Source organism: Oncorhynchus keta, chromosome 17 (assembly GCF_023373465.1).
Source record: "Oncorhynchus keta strain PuntledgeMale-10-30-2019 chromosome 17, Oket_V2, whole genome shotgun sequence".
NCBI lineage: Eukaryota > Metazoa > Chordata > Actinopteri > Salmoniformes > Salmonidae > Oncorhynchus > Oncorhynchus keta.
Window position 1 is genome coordinate 41,674,201 of NC_068437.1, and position 24,504 is coordinate 41,698,704.

General features: G+C 42.1%; 1 protein-coding gene across 2 annotated transcripts in view; it reads right to left on the reverse strand.

The window, feature by feature from the left end:
- LOC118395861 (G1/S-specific cyclin-D2-like) overlaps positions 1-24,504 on the reverse strand; it is a 282,011-nt gene that overhangs the window by 157,822 nt on the left and 99,685 nt on the right. The window contains exon 2 of one of the 2 annotated variants that reach the window (XM_052466070.1): positions 6,648-6,791. The exons of the other annotated variant lie outside the window; for it this stretch is intronic. The gene's annotated coding sequence lies outside the window, so the exon portion shown is untranslated. The remainder of the gene's footprint in view (positions 1-6,647; positions 6,792-24,504) is intronic. 2 annotated transcript variants of the gene reach the window in all.

Here is a 24,504-nt window from a genome sequence, read left to right on the forward strand (position 1 = left end):
TAGCATATATGACATGTATTTATTAGACTGTTACAACTTTGCAGTCAAAAAGGCTGCTCAGTGGAGTAGTAAGGGGGTCGCAAGGCCCGGCCGTTTAAATATTAAACATCTGTCTATGCAAATGGACTGAGAGGAGGACACTATGATGTGAAACACCTGGCACCTGTTCCCTTCCACTTCCACAGCATGGTCATGCAGCCTTACTAACATACATTGCTTTGAATGCCTTATCTACATCCACAATCAAACATTATGGGTGCAAAGAACCCACATTTTTTAGCAGTCAGAGTACAGATTATTGTAATTGGTGCAATTTGAATGGTATTCTTATAAAAATGTGCACACACACACAATCAGGTGACCATTCAAAATGAAGGCTGCTGCCTCAGAAGTTTCTGGTATTTGGCATGCATCACAACAGCCTGGTGACATCCCTCCATCCCTCCTCCTTACTGGTTGATCTCAATACAGGGTTATTTTTGATGGATAACTGGCATTCATATCAGTCAGCAGACTAGACATATTTATGAGGCTTCTCAATAGACAGTATTACTGAAAGTTGCATTCCGACACTGCACCAATTCTGACAGTATCTAAAGCTTCAACAAAGGGTCTACAATGAAGGGGTCTGCCAAGCTTCCTGCCATCCAGGACCTATATAATAGGCGGTGTCAGAGGAAAGCCCCAACAATTGTCAGAGACTCCAGTCACCCTAGTCATAGACTGTTTTCTCTGCTACCGCATGGAAAGCGGTATCGGAGCGCCAAGTCTAGGACCAAAAGGATACTTAACAGCTTCTACCCCCAAGCCATAATACTGCTGAACAATTAATCAAATGGGTACCTTAATATTTACATTGACCCCCCCTCCATTTGTTTTGTGCACTGCTGTTACTCAAAGTTTATTATCTATGCATAGTCACTTCACCCCTACATACATGTACAAATTACCTCAACTAACCTGTACCCCCGCACACTGACTCAGTACAGGTACCCCCTGGATATAGCCTCGTTATTGATATTTTATTGTGTTAATTTTTTTGAATTTTTTACTTTAGTTTATTTGGTAAATATTTTCTTAACTCTTCTTGAACTGCACTGTTGGTTAACGGCTTGTAAGTAAGCATTTCACGGTAAGGTCTACACTTGTTGTATTCGCACATGTGACAAATAAAGTTTGATTTAATTTGATTTTACATGACTGGCATAACCATGTGTAAACTATTATGGAGGAAATGCTACCATAAGTTTGTTAAATTGATCAACATCAGCTGTTTGTAACAGAAATTGTCAAGCGAAGATATGAATCCATGAATTGCAATATACATAATTCCATAAGTGACCTGTTATAATTATATATGGAAGCAAATGCAGTGTTCAGTAGGCACGCGGATGGTGAAATCATGTGATGATAAACCATAAACCTGTACTGAAAAATGAGATTGAGTGAGATTGCTTTATATAGGACTGTGATACTGATGAATGGACTTGAGGTTGGGTCAAATGTGTACTTTCAGATTACACTCATTCATGTTGTTTAAAGTAGAGAAGTTCAAAAATGGGAAGTTGTACCAAAAGGGAATGCACCACTGATGCTGCACTGATCTGTTCCCTAAAGTTAACTTTTAGAACATAGCCCTTAATGTTTGAGCCATAATGTCATTACTAATGGAGTGAGTCTGGGCTGGGACACACTGGGAGAAAGCAACAACATTCTCTAAACGACTTTCTGATTAAAGCTAATTCAGATGTCACCGCTCTGTGTCCTAAAATACCACAAGTTCCCTGGTTCTTTTGGAGGAGGTATTTGCCTGATTTCTCTCCATTTAGCCCGAAAAGGCCCGTGATTAGTCTAAGTGGAAGGTCCTTGCAAGAATTCAACTCCACTCCAGCCATGCTGCTTTCACTCAGTGAGATCTGACTTTACTTGAACTGTTGCCAGGCAAAAAAGAAGAAGCGCACATGACAGTAGGAGTCATTCCCATGTGATTGGTTGATAATTGCCATGTTTGGAATGATGGGAAATTCTTTGGGATCTGTGCCGGTCAGTGCTATCCGGGATCCATGGGAAGTTGCTACTATAAACCTTCAATTTAAACTCTACACTTACCCTAACCATAACCATAACTATTATCTAACCCTAACGTTAACCCTTACCTTAACCATTTTAAACGTCAACTTCAATGAGGTAGGGACGTCCCCAGTGGCTGGCTTACCATTAAGCAGAAGAGGCAGTTGCCTCAGGCCTCACATCATTAAGGAGCCTCATAAGCTGGGCATAAAAAAAAACAATTTAAAAAACTGCTGTACAGTTATGACTGTGGTTTACCATTCCAATGCAACACCAACACGTAGGCAATGTTCTTAAAATGGTATGTCCTCGAGGGCAACACATTTTAGAAACTGTTACAGTATACTGCTATCAATAGCTGAAAAACAATGTTGCTATAGTTATGGTACATCATGCTCCTCCCATGTTCTAACAAACAGAATTTTTCAGTGATGCTGACTCAAATGATGAGGAGGAAATGAAAAGTGTGACCTATAACCCACCCCTCCCCCTACCTGGCCCCTACCCCCCACTGCCCCCCCTCCCCTCCCCTACCCCCTCCCTTGCCCCTGTTGCCCCTGTCCTTGGCCCTGCTCCTGCACAGGTCTGTGTAGCTGAACAGCGGGAGAGTATCTACTTCCTGACTCAGCTCCTCTGTCTGTCTGTGTCCTACCAGGCAGCCCTGACAGCGTTCAATAGAGAGCTCCAAAGGCAGGCTGCAGCTCTGTGGTCGGGGCGCTCCCCTGCATCTGTTTCTGCCTTGCTTATGAACAAACTTGGTCCTGGGGCCCCCCCGGTGAACGTTTTGTTTTTGCTCTAGCACTACACAGCTGATTAAAATAAGGAAAGCTTGATGATGAGGTGGTTGTTTGAATCCGATGTGTAGTGCTAGGGGAAAAACTAAACGTCCTGGGCAATGTTCACTCAAATCTTCTGCTCAATGGACTGCTTCACCAGCAGCTGCAGCAGCAGTGCTGCCCCCTTTAAACAGCTGCTCTGCTATACCACTACTATACTGACAAACAAAACTACACAGGAGTTCAGTTTGTCATTATCATTAATTCAGTCATATAACCTTTTGATTTAAGTTCTAATGTAGCTTGGCGAGTTTATGATCATTCATGATATACAGCAGATAAATGCAACTTTATAATTTGTAAATTGATGGTAAATGGTTTGTGATTAATGCTACTTTTTTATTAATATATCAAATAAACTCAGTGAGCAGACCATGGGCTTCACTCACACGATTTAAACCAAAACTTCACTTTTTACAAATGTCATCTTCCCTTCGGTATTGTTTGTGTGTGTGTGTGTGTGTGTGTGTGCGTGTGTGTGTGTGTGTGTGTGTGTGTGTGTGTGTGTGTGTGTGTGTGTGTGTGTGTGTGTGTGTGTGTGTGTGTGTGTGTGTGTGTGTGTGTGTGTGTGTGATCGGCTCACCACTTGTATAGTGGAGCTAAAAGGTAATTGTCAGTCAGCTGTAGGCTCCAAATAGGTTCCGCATCTCTCCAAAAGTACAGCAACACACAAAGACTGACGCCAATTCATTTGAATACTAAAAAGTGAATTCAAACTTCCATACCACCTTTCTGGGCTAGATGAATATACAAATCACCTTATGAGAGGATAAACACAGTCTAGTAGGTGGGGAAAGTCACAAAACAACTCTCTTCATATAAATTTGCTCATTGTGAAACCTGATCGTTTTGGAAATGTAATTGTATATGCATGATTGCACATTTATGGGACAATATGAAGGACAATCTTAAGTGTTACCATGAGTGTTAAATCATGGTATTTAGGCAAGTATTTATAGCTTGGTGATAGTATGAAGAATCTTGAAAGAGTCAAAAATGTCCAGAAAGCCCCTTGTTATTACAAGTAATAACTTTGAAGATCAACTATGACTTTCCAAAGATGATCCAATAACATGAGTTAAATAAGTCTTCAATATGGGACATGGAAATCACAAGGCTTGTATCAACATGACTGTCCCAGAGTCTGTCACGTAACAAGCCACTCATATCTCCATCTCCCTCTTCACTCTCCTTCACATGAAAACCGGCTCACTTGGTCCATTATCTCAACCTTTCTGACTGACAGTCTGATATAAACCTGTCAGTATCCCCTTTAAATCCCCCACATGCTCTCTACCTCTAATAATAGTTCTAACATGAGAGCCAGAGCAGTGTGGTTGTTTTGTGGAGAGATGGTTGGTGGTGGTAGGGCTGGAGATGGCTGGGGCAGTGTCCTCTATCTCCTTTGCCTCCTGGACAGGGCTCAGTGTTTGGCTGGGCCAGCCAGGCCAGATAAAAATTAGGGCTAGTCTAATCTTATCAGCGTCAGCGTTGGTGTTATTTCCGTTGGCACCCGGTAACACTGCTGTTTGCTCTGGAATGGCCTCTCTGCTACCACACGGCTGGGGGGCCACTTATCAGTGTGAATAAAGTGCTTCAAACGAGAACGTGACCACCCAGCTGTCCGGTCGCCTCCATGAAAAACATGGAGACAGCAAAAAAATCCCCCCTCAACAGTGCCAGAGCGACTGCCGGGCGGCATAAAAAAATATTTTAAAAATGTGCTCATTGTCACATTAGTGCAGAGAAATGTGTTGTTTTACAGGGTCAGCAATAGTAGTATGGCGCCCCTGGAGAAAGTTAAGGTTAAGTGCTTTGCTCAAGGTCACATCCACACATTTTTCACCTTGTCAGCTAGGTTACTCGAACCAGCGACCTTTCAGGTAACTGGCCCAACGCTCTAACCACTAGGCTACCTGCATCACCAGAGCATGACATTACTGTACAACAGTACAGTACAGACATTACACACAGTTAATGAACTGTCATGTAGAAAGAGAGGGAGTGCCTATAGTTTATAGACCTTTCCGTTCTCTCCTTCTTGGAACTACAGTAGATTTATACAAGACACTAGAGAGCAGGACATAGATTCATTTTATTTAATAGAGTGATAAAGCAAAAATGTCTAATTCATCAAGCATATGTAAAATATAGTTATATCACATATAATCATACATGACATAGCTTTACTTCAAAAGTCAAACCACCCCTGAAAAATGACCAACCCAACTCAACAGTATTGTTGGCCAAGCGGATCCTAACAGTTGACAGGCTGACTGCTGTGTTCCCCCGATGTGAGTCATTCTTCATGCGTGCCTCAATAGCCTCCACAGAACCCCAGTCCCCAGTCCGGCCCCAGACCCAGACGTCTGCTCTAGGCTTCTTCTCCTCTCTCTGACTAACGGCAGCCAGGGTTCAATTGAAACAAGGGAAAACAAGCAGTCCTGTGTCTGTAACAGGTACCATCTGCCTTTGGTTACCCAGCAGTGGGGGCTGTGCAAGGGATGCAGACCAACCTCCCCTCCAACCTCCAAATAAGGGGTCAGGAACAGCCTCCAAGAGCTGAGAGTCCAACACATAAGCATGCACGTGCATACGCACAGTCTGGAAGTGTGACTGTCTCATGTTTCTGCCACCTTGAAGTTTGAATTATACTGTTAGGTTACTTGAGCTTGAGTTTCCAATAAAATCTCTCAGAATCCATCAGTAGAATGGCTATGACAATCAGTAGATCAACATAGTGGATCAGATCAATCAACCAGTAAATAGTGTGTTTTTAAGTTTGTAACAAAGGAATTAGAAAATGTTGAGACTGTCTCCAATCACCATCTTGTTGTAGCTGGAATTTGGAAGCTATTACAATCACAGTGAGTGCTTGGAGTCATGGTCAGCAAATGTCTATCAAGTTGATGGATTTTGACAATATGGCTTGTTTAGCAATTCTAACCGCACTTCACATTTCTGTGACCTGTTTTCATTCCTGCTTTGATTTTGCACAGACCCCGGGCGGGTTTCAGATTGTATGTAGACAAACATTTGTTGACCATTGCAAAAGTCAGTCGGTCTTTACACATGTATACAAGTTCTGCCTCATTATCATGCTTTGACAGAACTCTGCATTGAAACAAAAAGAGAGAGAGAGAGGAGTGGCTATCCTGGCCACCACAGCAAAAATGTTTCAGTCTCCCTGATTAGAGAACATGTCCAATGCTGCAGCACCTTATCTCCAAGTCATGTTACTGGGTGACCTACTGTATGAGGAATGGCCTGGAAAAAAGTGATAACACATTCCCTCATGCTGAGGTTATTTCCTGGCCCCATCATGCAGCAGGGTCTGGATCTGCCTATGGACCAGTTTAGGGGAGATGGGAGATGGGCTTGAAACATACCGCTATGGTAACACAATGGCAGTCAAGAGCATTATCACACAGAATGATCCACTCTAGAAAGGAACTGTGCCATGGATCTTCTCACATGACCCTAAAGGCACAGTGCTATCAAAACCGTGATTTCCTGTGTTTTTTTATATATATATAACTTTTCCAACAATTTTTTACAGACAGATTATTTCAATTATAATTCACTGTATCACAATTCCAGTGGGTCAGAAGTTTACATACACTAAACAGCTTGGAAAAAGCTTCCAGAAAATTATGTCATGGCTTTAGAAGCATCTGATAGGCTAATTGATATAATTTGAGTCAATTAAAGGTGTACCTGTGGATGTATTTCAAGGCTTACCTTCAAACTCAGTGCCTATTTTGCTTGACATGATAGGAAAATCAAAAGAAATCAGCCAAGACCTCAGCAAAAAAATTGTAGACCTCCACAAGCCTGGTTTATCCTTGGGAGCAATTTCCAAATGCCTGAAGGTACCACGTTCATCTGTAAAAACAATAGAACGCAAGTATAAACACCATGGGACCACGCAGCCGTCATACCGCTCAGAAAAGAAAAGTGCAAATCAATCCCAGAACAACAGCAAAGGACCTTGTGAAGATGCTGGAGGAAACAGGTACAAAAGTATCTATATCCACAGTAAAACGAGTCCGATATCAACATAACCTGAAAGGCCGCTAAGCAAGGAAAAAGCCACTGCTCCAAAACCACCATAAAAAAAGCAGACTACAGTTTGCAACTGCACATGGGGACAAAGATCGTACTTTTTGGAGAAATGTCCTCTGGTCTGATGAAACAAAAATATAACTGTTTGGCCATAATGACCATTGTTATGTTTGGAGGAAAAAGGGGGAGGCTTCCAAGCCAAAGAACACCATCCCAACCGTGAAGCACGGGCATGCAGCATCATGTTGTGGGGGTGCTTTGCTGCAGGAGGGACTACTGCACTTCACAAAATAGATGGCATCATGAAAATGATGTGCATATATTGAAGCTACATCTTCATGAAGTTAAAGCTTGGTCGCAAATGGGTCTTCCAAATGGACAATGACAGAAAGCATACTTCCAAAGTTGTGGAAAATGGCTTAAGGACAACAAAGTCAAGGTATTGGAGTGGCCATCACAACGCCCTGACCTCAATCCCATAGAAAACTTGTGGGCAGAACTGAAAAAGCGTGTGCGAGCAAGGAGGCCTACAAACCTGCTTCAGTTACACCAATTCTGTCAGACTTAAACAGTATATACGCATAAAATACCAGTCAAAAGTTTGGACACACCTACAAATTCCAGGGTTTTTCTTTATTTTTACTATTTTCTACATTGTAGAATAATAGTGAAGACATCAAAACTATGAAATAACACACATGGAATTATGTAGTAACCAAAAACGTGTTAAACAAATTAAAATCTATTTTATATTTGAGATTCTTCAAAGTAGCCACCCTTTGTCTTGATGACCACATATTGTGAAATGCTTACTTACAAGCCATTAACCAACAATGCAGTTCAAGAAAGAGTTAATAAAAGATTGACTAAATAAAATAAAGTAAAAAATAAAATAAAAAAGTAACACAATAAAATAACAATAACGAGGCTATAGACAGGGAGTACCGGTACCGAGTCAATGTGCGGGGGTACGGGTTACTTGAGGTCATTTGTACATGTAGGTATGAGTGACTACGCATAGATAATAGTCAGCGCATAGCAGCAGTGTAAAAACAGGGGGGGTCAATGTAAATAGTCCAAAAGGCCTTTTGATTAATTGTTCAGCAATCTTATGGCTTGAGGCTAGAAGCTGTTGAGGAGCCTTTTGGTTCTGGACTTGGTGCTCTGGTACCGCTTGCCGTGCGGTAGCAAAGAGAACAGTCTATGACTGGGTGACTGGAGTCTTGACAATTTTTGGGGCCTTCCTTTGACACTGTAAATAGGTTCTGGATGGCAGGAAGCTTGGCCCCAGTGATGTTCTGGGCTATATGCACTATCCTCAGTAGCGCCTTATGGTCAGATGCCGATCAGTTGCCATACCAGGCGGTGTTGCAACTGATCAGGATACTCTCGATGGTGTAGCTGTATAACTTTCTGAGGATCTGGGGACCCATGACAAATATTTTCAGTCTCCTGAGGGGGAAAAGTTGTTGTCGTGCCCTTTACGTAACTGTCTTGGTGTCTTTAGACCATGATAGTTCATTGGTGATGTGGACACCAAGGAACTTGAAGCTCTCGACATGGTCCACTATACGCCTTTTCCTATAGTCCACGATCAGCTCCTTTGTTGCTCACATTGAGGGAGAGGTTGTTGTCCTGGCACTGGTCTCTGACCTCCTCCCTGTAGGCTGTCTCATCGTTGTTGGTGATCAGGCCTGCAACTGTTGTGTCATCAGTCGTGGGTGAACAGGGAGTACAGGACAGAACTAAGAATGCACCCCTGAGGGGTCCCAGTGTTGAGGATCAGTGTGGCAGATGTGTTGTTGCAAGGGGGCTGCCCATAAGGAAGTCCAGGATCCAGTTGCAGAGGGAGCTGTTTAGTCCCAGGGTCCTTAGCTTAGTGATGAGCTTTGTGGGCACTATGGTGTTGAACGCTGAGCTGTAGTCAATGAACAGCATTCTCACATAGGTGTTCCTTTTGTCTAGGTGGGAAAGGGCAGTGTGGAGTGCAATTGAGATTGTGACGTCTGTGGATCTGTTGGGGCAGTATGCAAATTGGAGTGGGTCTAGGGTTTCCGGGATGATGGTGTTGATGTGAGCCATGACTAGCTTTCAAAGCACTTCATGGTTATTGACGTGAATGCTATGGGGTGGTAATCATTTAGGCAGGTTACCTTCACTTCCTTGGGCACAGGAATTATGGTGGTCTGCTTGAAACACGTAGGTATTACAGACTCGGTCAGGGGAAGGTTGAAAATGTCAGTGAAGACACTTGGCAGTTGGTCGTGGAATGCTTTGAGTACACGTCCTGGTAATCCGTCTGGCACTCTTTTAATCACTGCATTCGTATCGGCAGACTCAACAGCCTTGGCCTCACCTGGTTCACCAACTACTTCTCATATAGTTCAGTGTGTCAAATCGGAGGGCCTGTTGTCTGGACCTCTGGCAGTCTCTATGGGGGTGCAGCAGGGTTCAATTTTCGGCCTGCTCTTGCTGCTGGTGATTCTCTGATCTATCTCTACGCAGACGACACCATTCTGTATACATCTGGCCCTTCTTTGGACACTGTGCTAACAAACTTCCAAACAAGCTTCAACTCCATACAACTCTCCTTCTGTGGCCTCCAACTGCTTTTAAATGCTAGTAAAACTAAGTGCATGCTCTTCAAACGATTGCTGCCCGCACCCTCCTGCCCGACTAGCATCACTACTCTGGACGGTTCTGACCTAGAATATGTGGACAAATACCTAGGTGTCTGGTTAGACTATAAACTCTCCTTCCAGACTCACATTAAGCATCTCTCTAAAATTAAATCTAGAATCAGCTTCCTTTTTCGCAACAAAGCCTCCTTCACTCATGCTGCCAAACATACCCTCGGAAAACTGACTATCCTACCGATCCTTGACTTCGGCGACGTCATTTACAAAATAGCCCCCAACACTCTACTCAGCAAACTGGATGTTGTCTATCACAGTGTCATCCGTTTTATCACCAAAGCCCCATATACTACCCACCACTGCGACCTCTATGCTCTTGTTGGCTGGCCCTCACTAAATATCCGTCACCAAACCCACTGGCTCCAGGTCATCTCTAAGTCTTTGCTAGGTAAAGCCCCACCTTATGTCAGCTCACTGGTCACCATAGCAACATCCACCCGTAGCACGGGCTCCAGCAGGTATTTTGCACTGGTCATCCCCAAAGCCAACACTTCCTTTGGCTGAATTTCCATCCAGTTCTCTGCTGCCAATGACTGTAATGACTTGCAAAAATCTCTGAAGCTGGAGTCTTATATCTCCCTCTACGGAGAGTGTGATCACACAGTCGTCCGGAACAGCTGATGCTCTCATGCATGCTTCAATGTTGCTTGCCTCGAAGCGAGCATAAACCAATAATAAAGATTGTTCCAAACCTCTCTGCCAATAACAGCTCATTTTCATTTTTCCCCTCCCCACTCAAAACACTGAGTATGTTTACATGCACACTAATAGTTCGATATTATACTGAATATGGAAGAAGGCCGAGTATGGCATTAGTCATGTATAGGGTTGCAAAGGGTCGGAAACATTCCGGTAAATTTTCCATGGGAAGTTAAGCCTGGGAATTTGGGGAATTTTGCTCGAATTCATCAAAAAAGTTAGATTATAACAGTGCACCTTTTTTTGTGGGATACACATAAGGCAATTCTAGGTCTTGTGGCATATTTTGGTTAAACTATCCCCAATTCAATGGAATTGCAACCCTCTGCATGCACAGTGCACTCTTCCATCACATGTACAGCTGATTCTCAAGACCATGCACCCTAATGAGATGCTATTGAGCCTACACTACTACACTGTCTGAGCCAAGGACTACATGCTTTCTGGTAAGTTTTGATTACAATACTGGGTGGGGTGAATATTTTTTAAATGACATACATGATTTCTTGTTAACTTGTAAATAGTAGACAACAGCAAAGTGGGTTTAAATAATTTGTAACTTGTTAACAATTTCTTCTAGTTAGTTTTTGCTACCATGTGGGTTTTAGCTTGCTTGAGCCTGCTAACCGAGTGTTAATTCACCTGTTCCCATACATGTTTCATTTAAAAAATGCTTAACTATTTATCTGTACATGGAATTTTATTTTTATTTTTTTTACAAAAGAAATTTGAATCTTCACAGGAAAATGCCAGGGCAACTATCTGATGTGTGGAGACATTTCACTGCAGATAATGTAGAAGGAAAAGCTGTGTACATTTGCAACAAAAAGCTGTGAAGAATGCAACAAAAATGCAGAATCACCTGGCCAAGTTCGTAAAGTTCCCTCAGTCCTCACAACAAGCAACCTCTGACAAAAGTCCCTCTGATTCAACATGTTCACATCTAATTAAAGTAGACACCTTATTGATAGCAACAGCTTATGCTCCCCCTGGAATCAGAAGTTTTTTTTGACTCAATGGAGGAACATAGTCAGAGAAATGTAAATTAATGTCTTGCTCGAGCTGTGTATGCAACTGGTTCACCACTGATGATCACAAACAATGTGTATTGGAAGAGATTTTTGAATGTTCTTCGCCCAGCATACTCCCTTCCATCCAGACATGCTTTATCTACTCATTTGCTGGATGCAGAGTTCAACAGAGTTCAGGTGAAGGTCAAGCAAATCATAGAGAAAGCAGACTGTATTGCAATCATCTCTGATGGGTGGTCGAATGTTCGTGGGCAAGGAATAATTAAGAACATCATCTCCACCCCTCAACCAGTATTCTACAAGAGCACAGACACAAGGGACAACAGACACACCGGTCTCTACATTGTAGATGAGCTGAAAGCAGTCATCAGTGATCTTGGACCACAGAAGGTATTTGCACTGGTGACAGACAATGCTGCAAACATGAAGGCTGCTTGGTCTAAAGTGGAGGAGTCCTACCCTCACATCCCACCGATTGGCTGTGGTGCTCATGCATTGAATCTGCTCCTCAAGGACATCATGGCACTGACAACAATGGATACACTCTACAAGAGAGCCAAGGAAATGGTTAGGTATGTGAAGGGTCTAGGTGAAGAGTATAGCAGAAATCTACCTCACCAAGCCAAGTGAGAAGAATAAGAGCACCACATTGAAGCTGCCCAGCAACACCTGTTGGGGTGGTGTTGTCATCATGTTTGACAGAATCCTGGAGGGGAAGGAGTCTCTCCAAGAAATGGCAATATCACAGTCTGATGATATGGACAGCCCCATCAAGAGGATCCTCCTGGATGATGTATTTTGGGAGAGAGTGGTAAGCAGCCTGAAACTTCTGAAACCTATAGCAGTAGCCATTGTACGGATTTCAGGAGACAATGCCATCCTGTCTGATGTTCAGACTGCTTGCAGAGACAAGAAATCCGTACTGCCCTGCCCACTTCACTGCTGCTCCATGCAGAGGAAACTGCAGATCTGAAATACATCAAAAAGCATGAAGAATTCTGTCTGAAGGCCATACACGCCACAGCATACATGTTAGGCCCCAAGTATGCTGTCTCGCCACCTTGGCCTGGATGAGGGCAAGGTTCTTGGCAGTCTGGCGAAGTACACTTCCAAGCAAGGGCTTTGGGATGGAGAAGAAATATGACAGTTGTGCCAACATATCTCATCAGCCACCTGGTGGAAGGGACTTTGTGGACAGGAGGCTCTTTCCTCTGTTGCTTCCATCATCCTCCAAATCCCGCCAACATCAGCCACCTCAGAGCGCAACTTGTCCTTGTTTGGGAACACACACACCAAAGCACGCAACAGGCTGACCAATAAAAGGGTTGAAAGTTTGGTGGCCAGCTGGGCAAATTTGAGGCTTTTTGAGCCTGACAATGAGCCATCTCAACAAGGTTGGAAAGTGACAGTGAAGATGAGCCCTCAGTCTGATGTTCAAGAGGTGGACATTGAGGAGGTCCAGGGAGAAGACATGGAAGCCTGAGAGGAAGACAACTAAAGCCTTTGTTTCTAGACTACCGTAATTTCTGGACTATTAAGAGCACCTGAATATAAGCCGCACCCACTGAATTTAAAAGAAATATGTATTTTGTACATAAATATGCCGCACATGTCTATAAGCCGCAGGTGCCTACCGGTAGATTGAAACAAATTAACTTTACACAGCCTTTAAACGAAACACGGCTTGTAACAAAAATAAATAGGCTTTTAAACGAAACACGGCTTGTAACAAAAATAAATAGGCTTTTAAACGAAACACGGCTTGTAACAAAAATAAATAGGCTTTTAAACGAAACACGGCTTGTTACAAAAATTAATAGGCCTTTAAACGAAACCTGGCTTGTAACAAAAACAAATAGGTTTTAAAAGAAACACGGCTTGTAACAAAAATAAATAGGCTTTAACGAAACACGGCTTGTAACAAAAATAAATAGGTTTTAAAAGAAACACGGCTTGTAACAAAAATAAATAGGCTTTAACGAAACACGGCTTGTAACAAAAATAAATAGGCTTTTAAACAAAACACGGCTTGTAAGAAAAATAAATAGGCTTTAACAAAACACGGTTTGTAACAAAAATGTAAAAAATAGCAGTAAACAGTAGCCTACCAAGAAAGTCATTGGTCACTATCTTCCTCCTCCTGTGCACTGAAACCACTGAAGTCATCTCCTTCGGTGTCGGAGTTGAATAGCCTCAGAATTGCTTCATCCGATGTTGGATCGTTTTCATTGTCGCTCTCGTCACTTTCATCCGGAGGCAAATTCCCCGCTGAGCTCATGCTGCCCTCTTCAACACGCAGCAGTCCAGCCTTTCGAAACCCGTTGATGATAGTGGATTTTTTGACAATGCTCCACGCTGTCAGGACCCACTGGCAGACTTGACCATAAGTTGCTCTTCGCACGCGGCCCGTTTTAGTGAAGGATTTCTCCCCACTTGTCATCCAAGCCTCCCACTGAACACGGAGCGCCACCTTAAATGCACGATTTACACTGATGTCCAGTGGCTGCAAATACTTTGTTGTGCCCCCAGGAATCACAGCTGGAATTGAGTTTGTCCTCTTGATGGCTTCTTTCACAGAATCTGTTATGTGGGCCCTCATGCTGTCCAACACGAGCAATGCCTTGTTCTTGTGAAAGAATCCTCCCGGTCGCTTGCCGTAACACTCCGTATGCCATTCATGCATTAGGCCTTCCGTCATCCATCCTTTCTTGTTGACTTTCATAACAATTCCTCTCTGGAAGTTTTCTTTTGGCATCGTCATGTGTTTAAAAGGAAGCTTTTCTCCCGATGCCGTGCAGCTCAGAACACAGGTGAAGTGCGTTTTTTCATGCCCAGTTGTTTTCAGCGTGACGGATGATTCGCCTTTCCTGTTGACAGTCCGAGTGAGAGGCAGGTCAAACGTCAGAGGAATCTCATCCATATTTATGATGTCGTGCGGGCCGATGGAATGCATCAGTGAATTTGCGGAAGTTTGAAACTTTTTCCTCGTAGTCGGGAGGGAGCTGCTGACACAGACTCGTCCATACCCTGATGGACAGGCCTTTACGTATCATAAATCTTAGACACCACGATGGTCCACCTCTAAAGTCCTCAAACTTCATTGCGGTGGCGATTGTTTTGTCGTTCAGCCGGATCTGCACAGTTGAAACACCTCGGCCGTCTGCTCTCCCAGTCTTCAAGCTCATTTTCTAGTTTGGGCCATCTGCTTTTCTTTGCCATGATGAGGGTGACAAAATGACTACCGTAATCAGAATGATGGGAAGTTTGAGCGCACTCGATTTACGTCACATTATGTGACAGTGCTCAGTTTTTTAGCGGCATGAATCTTGTGAAAGCGGGAAAAATCCATAAATTAGCCGCGTCATTGTATAAACCGCGAGGTTCAAAGCGTGGGAAAACAGTAGCGGCTTATAGTCCGTAATTTACGGTATCATTTTATAGATGTATGTTTAAAACATTTTTAGGAGATGCGATGGATCATTGGGGATCATTCAATATTCCCAATATTCCCCAATACTCCCTCTTTTGTTGTTCAGTGAAATCATCCCATGTTTAGAGTCAACTCATTTTAATAAAGTAACTCAATTGTTTTGTTGGAAGGATTTAATAATTTGCAATTATGTCTACTTATGATAAGGTAAAAGATGTATGTTTCTGTCTCCACATGGTAAAAATATCCAATGCAAAAAACATCTACATTTAAATGGTATTAATATAAATGTGCATATATTCCTGTTAATTCCCATATTCCCATTAATTCCCACTAAAAGTTTCCACCTCTGAATATTCCCCAAAATGTGCAACCCTAGTCATGTAAACACCTTACTCTACTTATCTTAAATCAGTGCAAGGTCATAATTGTAGTAACCATACGCTGATTAAAACACCTGGTTTTCTGAGCAATCTTTTAAATTATTAGGACAAATGATTCAACAGCTAAATCGGTATTCCAGCTATGTATTTGATCTGTGCATGTTCCAGCAGTGAGTTCGGAACAACTGAAAGTATGCATCATATAAATAGCTTTCACATACAAACTTTATATTTCCGAACTCAGAATCAAAAAGTATTCGCAAAAATAAAATGTTCACTGTGGTAAAACGTTTATTTTCATTGGGTATTTTCTGCATTTAACAAACGTCCCATCAGTAGCCTGATTATAGATGTGTCCATGTAAACAGTATTGATTATTAGGAGAAACTTTCTTCTTACAAAGCATGTAAATGTTTAAACAAACTATTATATTAAACTGACTATCCACTCTCAGAAAGTCCTAGAAAAATTATTGCTTGAGAAATTGCTAAAGTTATTTTTATTAATTTTTGACCATTTTAATCAAAAACAATAAGGTAACAGTAAGGTACTTAATTGTTACACCGAAATATTGATTGATATTGAGATGAACCTTTAAGACACCTACAGTACCTGAGACATTTTACACTGTCTGATATGCAAAATAAATCTAAATAAGTAGAGGTGCAGCGGGGAGAGGAAAGGAGTTATTCCATTCTCTTATAATAATTAGGTGCGAGATTGAATGAAATGGCAAGACAGAGAGAAAATCTCCCAATCAGAAACACAATAAGTAAAATAATATCTACTGTCTTTTTGGGTTCAACTCTCTCTTCACTTGCGTAATGGGAAGGGAACACACTAGTGTTTATATTTGTTTTGGGCAAAGAATGTAATCAATCATGGTGAATTTACTTGTTGTATAGCAGCAAGTGTTTTTAATTTGACTGAAATTGGGTAACTGGATTTATATTCATTATTCAGGAATGCAACATAATAACCCAGAAGTCCTTGGGAATCTTAGGAATCGCCAAACCGTGAGAACCCCCTCAGTGATCTTCCAGCAGAGAATCTGCTGGGTAGCAGAAATGTAATGGTGGATTCTAAATAGAAACTGTTTAAGACTATGTCTAAGATTTTTTTAAACACTGTCTAGAGCCGGATCAAGAGCTACAATTTAATACAACTTCAGGCACTTATAAACCACACTCACAGCATCATTGTTTCCATCTTTTTAAAGGCAGTGCAGCATAATAAAAAATAAAAAAAAATAAAATGTATTTATATGGCCCTTCGTACATCAGCTGATATCTCAAAGTGCTGTACAGAAACCCAGTCTAAAACCCCAAACAGCAAGCAATGCAGGTGTAGAAGCACGGTGGCTAGGAAAAACTCCCTAGAAAGGCCAAAACCTAGGAAGAAACCAAGAGAGGAACCAGGCTATGTGGGGTGGCCAGTCCTCTTCTGGCTGTGCCGGGTGGAGATTATAACAGAACATGGCCAAGATGTTAAAATGTTCATAAATGACCAGCATGGTCGAATAATAATAAGGCAGAACAGTTGAAACTGGAGCAGCAGCACGGCCAGGTGGACTGGGGACAGCAAGGAGTCATCATGTCAGGTAGTCCTGGGAGCATAACTGCCCTTTGCCCAAGGCTGATGACTAGCAGTTTGCCTCTTGCAATGTCTGCAAACACATTCCCACTTGCAGAACTCTCCTCTCATTCAACCATGTGGGTCAGTCTTTTCAGTGAGAAGAGGGAGGGCCTGCTACTGGCTGAGCTCAAGCAGACAGGCACAAATAGGACCACACTTCCTGACACAGCCTTGCCTCTTCTCTTTGACCATCATATGGTATTGCATCACATGCCGCGCCACACAACACACGAATCAACAGCCTCCATCCACTGTTACCACAGATCCCAGGGATCGCAGGGCCCCGGGTAAAACAACAATAACACATCATCATGTGTCTGGTTACTCATTTGCAGAAAGCAAGGCAGTCAGAGGGCTACATTTAGTTGATGTAAAAAACAAAGCCTCGTGAGGATTTTTTGTCTTTACTCATGCTGAGCCAAGCAGACAGGAGGCCTGGCACTTATTTTCACAATGGACCTTTGGTATAAGAGATTGGACTCACATGATGTTGGAGTGTTGTTGTTTTTCATAACAGCAATAACACCTTTGATTGATTTTGATTAGGCCTATAGAGTGTGATCTCTCTTGATCCCCTAAACATTTACCATTCAAGTTCTATTGCTGAGCTCCTACATACCTTTCCATGGTGGAGTGCTTTCAGAAAGTACTCACACCCTTTGACTTTTTCCATATTTTGCTGTGTTCCAGCCTGAATTTAAAATGGGTTACATTTATATTTTTTGTCACTGGCCTACACACAATACCTCAAAATGTCAAATTTGATTTATGTTTTTCAAAATCTTGACAAATTATTTACAAATTAAAAGCTGAAATGTCTTGAGTCATTAAGTATTCAACCCCTTGTTCAGAAGCAAAAATTAGCTTAACAAGTCGCATAAGTTGCACGGACTCAGTCTAATGACTACCTCATCTCTATACCCCACACATACAATTATATGTAAGGTCCCTCAGTTGAGCAATGAATTTCAAACACCGATTCAACCACAAAGACCAGGGAGGATTTCCAATGCCTCGCAAAGAAGGATATCTATTGGTAGATGGGTAAAAATAAAAAAGCAGACACTGAATATCCCTTTGAACATGGTGAAGATATTAATTACACTTTGGATGGTGTATCAATACATCCAGTCCCTACAAAGATACTTGCATCCTTCCTAACTCAGTTGCCGGAGAGGAAGGAAAACGCTTGGGGATTTCATAATGAGGCCAATGGTGACTTTTAAACAGTTACTGTACAGAGTTCAATGGCTATGATAAGATAAAACTGAGGATGGATCAACAACATTGTAGTTACACCACAATAGTAATCTAATTGACACAGTGAAAAGAAGAAAGCCTGTACAGAATAACATATTCCAAAACATGCATCCTGTTCGCAGCAAGGCACTAAAGTAATACTGCAGCAATGTGGTAAAGCAATTAACTTTTTGTCCTGAATACAAAATGCAATACAACACATTACTGAGTAGCAATCTCCATATTTTCAAGCATGATGGTGGCTGCATAATGTTATGTGCAGGGTTGGGTAGGTTACTTTCTAAATATAATCCATTATAGTTACTAGTTACCTGTCCAAAATTATAATCAGTAACGTAACTTTTGGATTACCCAAACTCAGTAATGTAATCTGATTACATTCCGTTACTTTTAGATTACTTTCCCCTTGAGGCATTAGAAGAAGACAAAAATGTACGTTACCAATTGAATGACATCTATTGGAGAATAAATCAATGTTAAAGTTTACATAGCTGGCCATATATATGGGTGTTCAATTTTACTTAATGGGTTGGTTATGTAGGCTTCTTCTAACCCATCTCTTTCTACTACATATAATAATATGATATCTTTACATTAAAATCAAAGTATATGATAATTCCAGTCATTGCAATAAATGTTATACCTCTTAATCTTCAAGAATAGGACTTGGAAATATGGAAGTATAGATTAGTCAAATTGTTTACCTGAGCATGACCCCAAAACTAAGGATTTAATAGCCAGCCCTACTCTGTTGTTTATGATTTTGTTGTCATGGAGGACTGATCGGACTCATTGATTCGAGATGAAAAGTAAATGCTGAGCTCATGGAATGGCATGCTTTGAGCACTACTAAAAAGTGCTATTTACATGTGAAAAAGGAATGCCATATGCTGCATTTACCTTCCTTTTCGTGACACTTTGATATCCTGATAATATGCAGCTGTTTAAAGAGCAAATCCACAGATGAAACAATAACAAAATGGGCGCCCGCTTCTGTTTTGGTAAAAAAGCTGAGGGATAGGCCTGGAGAAATATAACCACTCACATATTAATAGACAGAGCTATAGGTGCAAGGATTGACCATCCATGATATCAGCCATTGAAAAATGTGCTCTTGCAACATCTGCATAGTGCGGATCCAAGCCTTTGGAATAAAAGTGGGGCTTTCATTGTTCAAACTAATTCATGCTGATGTAAAATATTATCATATGCCTAATGGACACATGCTCAAACTTACACACTTTTGTTAGACTTAAAGGGCAGCAGGTAGCCTAGTGGTTAGAGTGTTGGGCGAGTAAAGTTGCTGGATCGAATCCCCGAGCTGACAAGGTAAGAAACTGTTGTTCTGCCCCTGAACAACTGTTCCCCGGTAGGCCGTCATTGTAAATAAGAATTTGTTCTTAACTGCCTTGCTTAATAAAAAAAAGGGTCAATCTGTAGTTGCTACATCCATTTTTGCTGGCCTTCTACGCAGTGTTGCAAAGAAAACGCCATATCTCAGACTGGCCAATGAAAAGAAAAGATTAAGGTGGGCAAAAGAACAAAGACACTGGACAGAGGAACTCTGCCTAGAAGGCCAGGATCCCGGAGTCGCCTCTTCACTGTTGACGTTGAGACTGGTGTTTTGCAGGTACTATTTAATGAAGCTGCCAGTTGAGGACTTGTGAAGAGTCTGTTTCTCAAACTAGACACTAATGGACTTGTCCTCTTGCTCAGTTGTGCACTGGGGCCTCCCACTCCTCTTTCTATTCTGGTTAGAGCCAGTTTGAGCTGTTTTGTGAAGGGAGTATTACACAGTGTTGTACGAGATCTTCAGTTTCTTGCCAATTTCTCACATGGAATAGTCTTCCTTTCTCAGAACAAGAATAGACTGATGAGTTTCAAAATACATTTCTTTGTTTCTGGACATTTTGAGCCTGTAATCGAACCCACAACTGCAGATGCTCCAGATACTCAACTAGTCTAAAGAAGGCCAGTTTTATTGCTTCTTTAATCAGAACCACCGTTTTCAGCTGTGCTAACATTATTGCAAAAGCGTTTTCTAGTGATAAATTATCCTTTTAAAATTATAAACTTGGATTAGCTATCACAACGTGCCATTTTAACACAGGAGTGATGGTTACTGATAATGGGCCTCTGTACGCCTTTGTAGATATTCCATAAACAATCTGCCGTTTCCAGCTACAATAGTCATTTACAACATTATCAATGACTACACTGTATTTCTGATCAATTTGATATTATTTTACTGGACAAAAAATTTGCTTTTCTTTCAAAAACAAGGAAATTTCTAAGTGACACCAAACTTTTGAACGGTAGTGTGTAAATATATATATTTTTTACAAATGTTAGAATTCTTCTTCCACTTTGCTATTACAGAGGATTCTGTGTAGATAGTTGACAAAAAAAATACAATTACATCAATTTAAATCCTACTAGTGTAACACAACAACATTTTGAAAAAGTCAAGGGGTGTGAATATGTTGCACTGTACCTTGGGACACTGCAACGTGAAGCAACACAACAGGGTGAGACGTCCAATGTTCAGACATGAATGGCCGTGATTGGCTTAAAAGAGAAAAGGGCACTAAGGAGGGTGAGGATGATTCCTCTTTTGTTCCTTCTCTGTCACCTAATCAATTTTCTTTGGCATGTGCTAAATAAAGTCATAAAGTGGTACTAATGTTTTAATACAGTGCCATGTGTCTGTGGCACGATTATGTCCCCCGTCCCTGGTATCCCCCGCTGGCACCCCTCATCAGCCAGGCAGAGGACAAACAGTTTCTCCAGAAAGAGTAGAGAAGAGACAAAAAAGAGAAGGGGAAGGAGGAGGGAAGGGCAGGTGGCGGCAGAGAAGAAGAGACAAGAAAGGAGGACAACATGGCAGAAAGACCCTTCAGTCAAACACTTCTCCCAAGGTGCCTCTATAACAGCCACACTCTCCCCTTTTAAATCCCCAACGCCACAAGAAAGCATCCTGGAGGAAAGAAGAAGAAACAGAAGAAGAAGAAGAAGGGGTGTTAAAAGTCTCCCCAACTGAAGGACTGCTGGGCTCAGCAAGTTAGAGATTACTGATTAGCCAATTGGATCCTGCAGTGTGGGGAGGCCTGCCTGTCTGTCTTTGACTTGGGAAAACAACATGAAAGGGAGCTGGCTGTTTTGTGAGAGGGACTTGAAAGCACGCTAGCTATCGGAAACAATAGCCTTATCAATGGCTGGTGCACAAGAACCAAGCTATATGAAGCAACAAGGGCACAGGGTTCCTAGCAGGGAGATGACACATTATATGGTCAGGAGGAGGGGCAATATGGAATCATAATAAAAAAAGAGTTTCAAACTAGCTGAGCAGGGCGAGTGCCAGGCGAGCTCCAAATGCCAGCCAGTCACTATGGCCTGCCTATCTGGTGGGACGGGCACAGGACTGCTGTGACTGGTGATACAGATCTGTCACATCTGCTAAGCCGGGCTGTCCTTGGGCGGCACAACAGATCCTCTCCAGGAAAATAACTTGCTAACTCTGACTGCATCACTTGGTATACAGCCTGGTCAGAAGCTCTCTCACTCTCTTTGTCTCTTGAGCTCTCTCTAACTGAAACATGAACATGACACGTCTATCTTTTACAGTTTATACACTCACTGCTGATCGGGGTAGGGGCTTGGGTCAATAAGTGCAAATAGATCTTTCAATCATTTAAGAGACCACCATGATACTGTGGGATAAATCCTGTGTCGGGGAGTTAAGGGAGAGTTTTCCATTGGGCTCAAACCACCCGGCTAATCTGGTTAACTTGGGTCAAAAAGTCAGGTCTACAGGGGAGAGAGAATGAGAGTGCATTTTGATAGCGACAGAGTGACACATGCAACAACATTCTGAAAAGCCCTGTTACTTGATAGATTTAATTTATTTAACAATTTGTCAAATAAATACATAAGGGAACTCCAGCTGGTGACTCCTCCACATACAATTTAAGAAAATCATCAAGGGTAACACAATAAATCTTAACAGCTTATATCCATTGTGGTCCTTTTGAAGAGGGAAGGGGGAAGGGGTACCATTCCTTATCATGTGTTCTGTACAGCCAGGAGAGGCAAAGTCAGTCACTAGCATGGTAGCCTGTAAACACTGTCCATGTGCTATTAAACTATGACACTGTATCACAGTCACCTGGCCATGACATAACATACTGTACAGTCACTTCTCTGTTGCAACCACATAACATCAAAGCAGTCAATGCTATGGCTTGCTACTGTACATGTACACAAATGGGGCTAGGATAACCTGAGAGAAAATTAGCTCATGTAAAGCAAGGTAAAAGGTCGCTTGAACAGCTTAAAACTGATTGGAACAACAGACTTTATTCACATCAGGAGTTTTGAGCACCGCTACACATCTTGTGCCACTATTTTTCTTATGTTAGTCAACATATTCTCAGAAATTGAATTTTTGAAATAAATGTAAAGGTTGAACTTGAGGAGAGTTTTTTGGTTTTCCGTAATCAGTTGAACATTTCCATGAGGTCCCGCCACTTAAATAAAGATCAATAAGATCAAAAAGGAACAACATCTGCCATGAATTCCCTGGTCACTGAAAACAATGTCTTAATCACAATGTCACACTGAGATCCACAGGTTGCCTGTGATGTTTGCTGTATTTGCAGTGCACAAACATCTGGATCAAAGTGCAACAAATGAGCAGAACTCCTCTCCTCTCTTGCCATCACCACCTTCAGCGCTTTTTCTCTCTCTCAGCTGACTAGTTGGTACACCTTAGAGGGTCCAAAGTCCAGAAGCAGAAGAAAAACACATCCAAGGTCCTAGACTGCAGTACCTTCTAACCATACAACTGAAAAGCTCTTCTCTGAGCATGAGAAAACAAGTGAGGGCACTCAGCAGCCTTTGATTGCCTTGGACCTACAACGGGATCATATCCACATCCTGTACTAGGTGACTCAGTAGAAACAAAGTATTGGCAGTAGGAGTCAGACCTATTTATGCTCTCATTATCAAAGGCATGTATTTAAAAAATAACTGCCTGGCCATCCTAGAGCTCCAACCTCTCCTACTGTACTCCCTCTCTTTGAGGCCCTCATTCACTTATTTGCACATGATTTGGATTTGTCTTAAAATGTGGATTTGTCTTAAAATGTGGATTTGTCTTAAAATTACATCATGAAATGATAAACAGAGAGAAATACCTCCACATCATGTGGTCCTGATTCGATTTGACGCCAGTCAGTTACGTTGTACAGTATGAGAAGTACAGCTATACTGAGTGCTGAGTGTGGTGTTGGGAGGGACCGGGGCAGGCAGGGAATAGGGGGATCAGAGATAGGAGTTCAAAGCAGACGTCGCCATCCCTCCATCCCTGAAGGGGAAACGAGAACACTTTGTTTGTCATTGATGTCATCGCAAGTCACCGCACTTAACTTGTTTTAGGCAGAGGAGATGCACTCCACAGTGATTTATTTGTTCAAGCCGTGCACCCCACGTGTGCCTCTCCGCTGACACTGTGCGCTAATGGCTCCCATATCAGGCGCATGCACTCAGTCGCCTCGGTCACATATGACTGCCATGCTTCCCCATCCATGTGGCCTGGCCTCCACAGGGCCAGTCAATTAGTAACTAACTAGCAGGGGAAAGGAGAACAGGCTTCCGAGGGGCTCCCAGCAGGGTGCCTCTAACAGATTGGCTAGGGAAATGGATCTGTATTTACTAAAAGGTACATTCGGCAAGCACTGATGGCAATCTGACTTTAATTGAAGTGGTAAAGTGGGGATGTATGGGCTGGTTGGTGTGTGCGGGGGGAGTAGAGGAGCGGGGATGGGGGGGTCGTAATTGAGACCATATTTCAGAAGCAGACCCATATCTTGACTCAATCACTTCGTTCACTCCAGAGTATCAGGCCCCAGATCATTATTTCACTGTTTAGTACAGCTTTGTGTTCAGGGGGCGTTCACATGGATACCAGAGGAAAGAAAGGAAACTAGAAATGTTATTAGAGGGAAAAATAAATGAATACAACTGTTGGACCAGGCATTGTGTATGGCTGTGGATCGTACATTGGTGAGATGCCATCCTCCTCATTCCTCAAATTCTCTCCCAATCTGATGTTCTCTGGTTGGAGATGGAAGTGTTTGATAAGCAATTAGCTAGCCATATAGGTATATACCAGATAGATATCAGTAGATGGATTTGTTACTACCCCTCACTAAAATGATTAATCTGTGATCTCTCTCTGTGATTTAGGCTATACTGTATTTGATAAACTAACACTCCCACAGATCTAATCTGAGTAACACATTACAGTCCTGCAAATGCACTTCTATGGTTTCTCGAGACAATGTGCAATGAGCAGCATATGGAGTTGAGATATGGACATTTGGAAAAGCACAGCAGGAA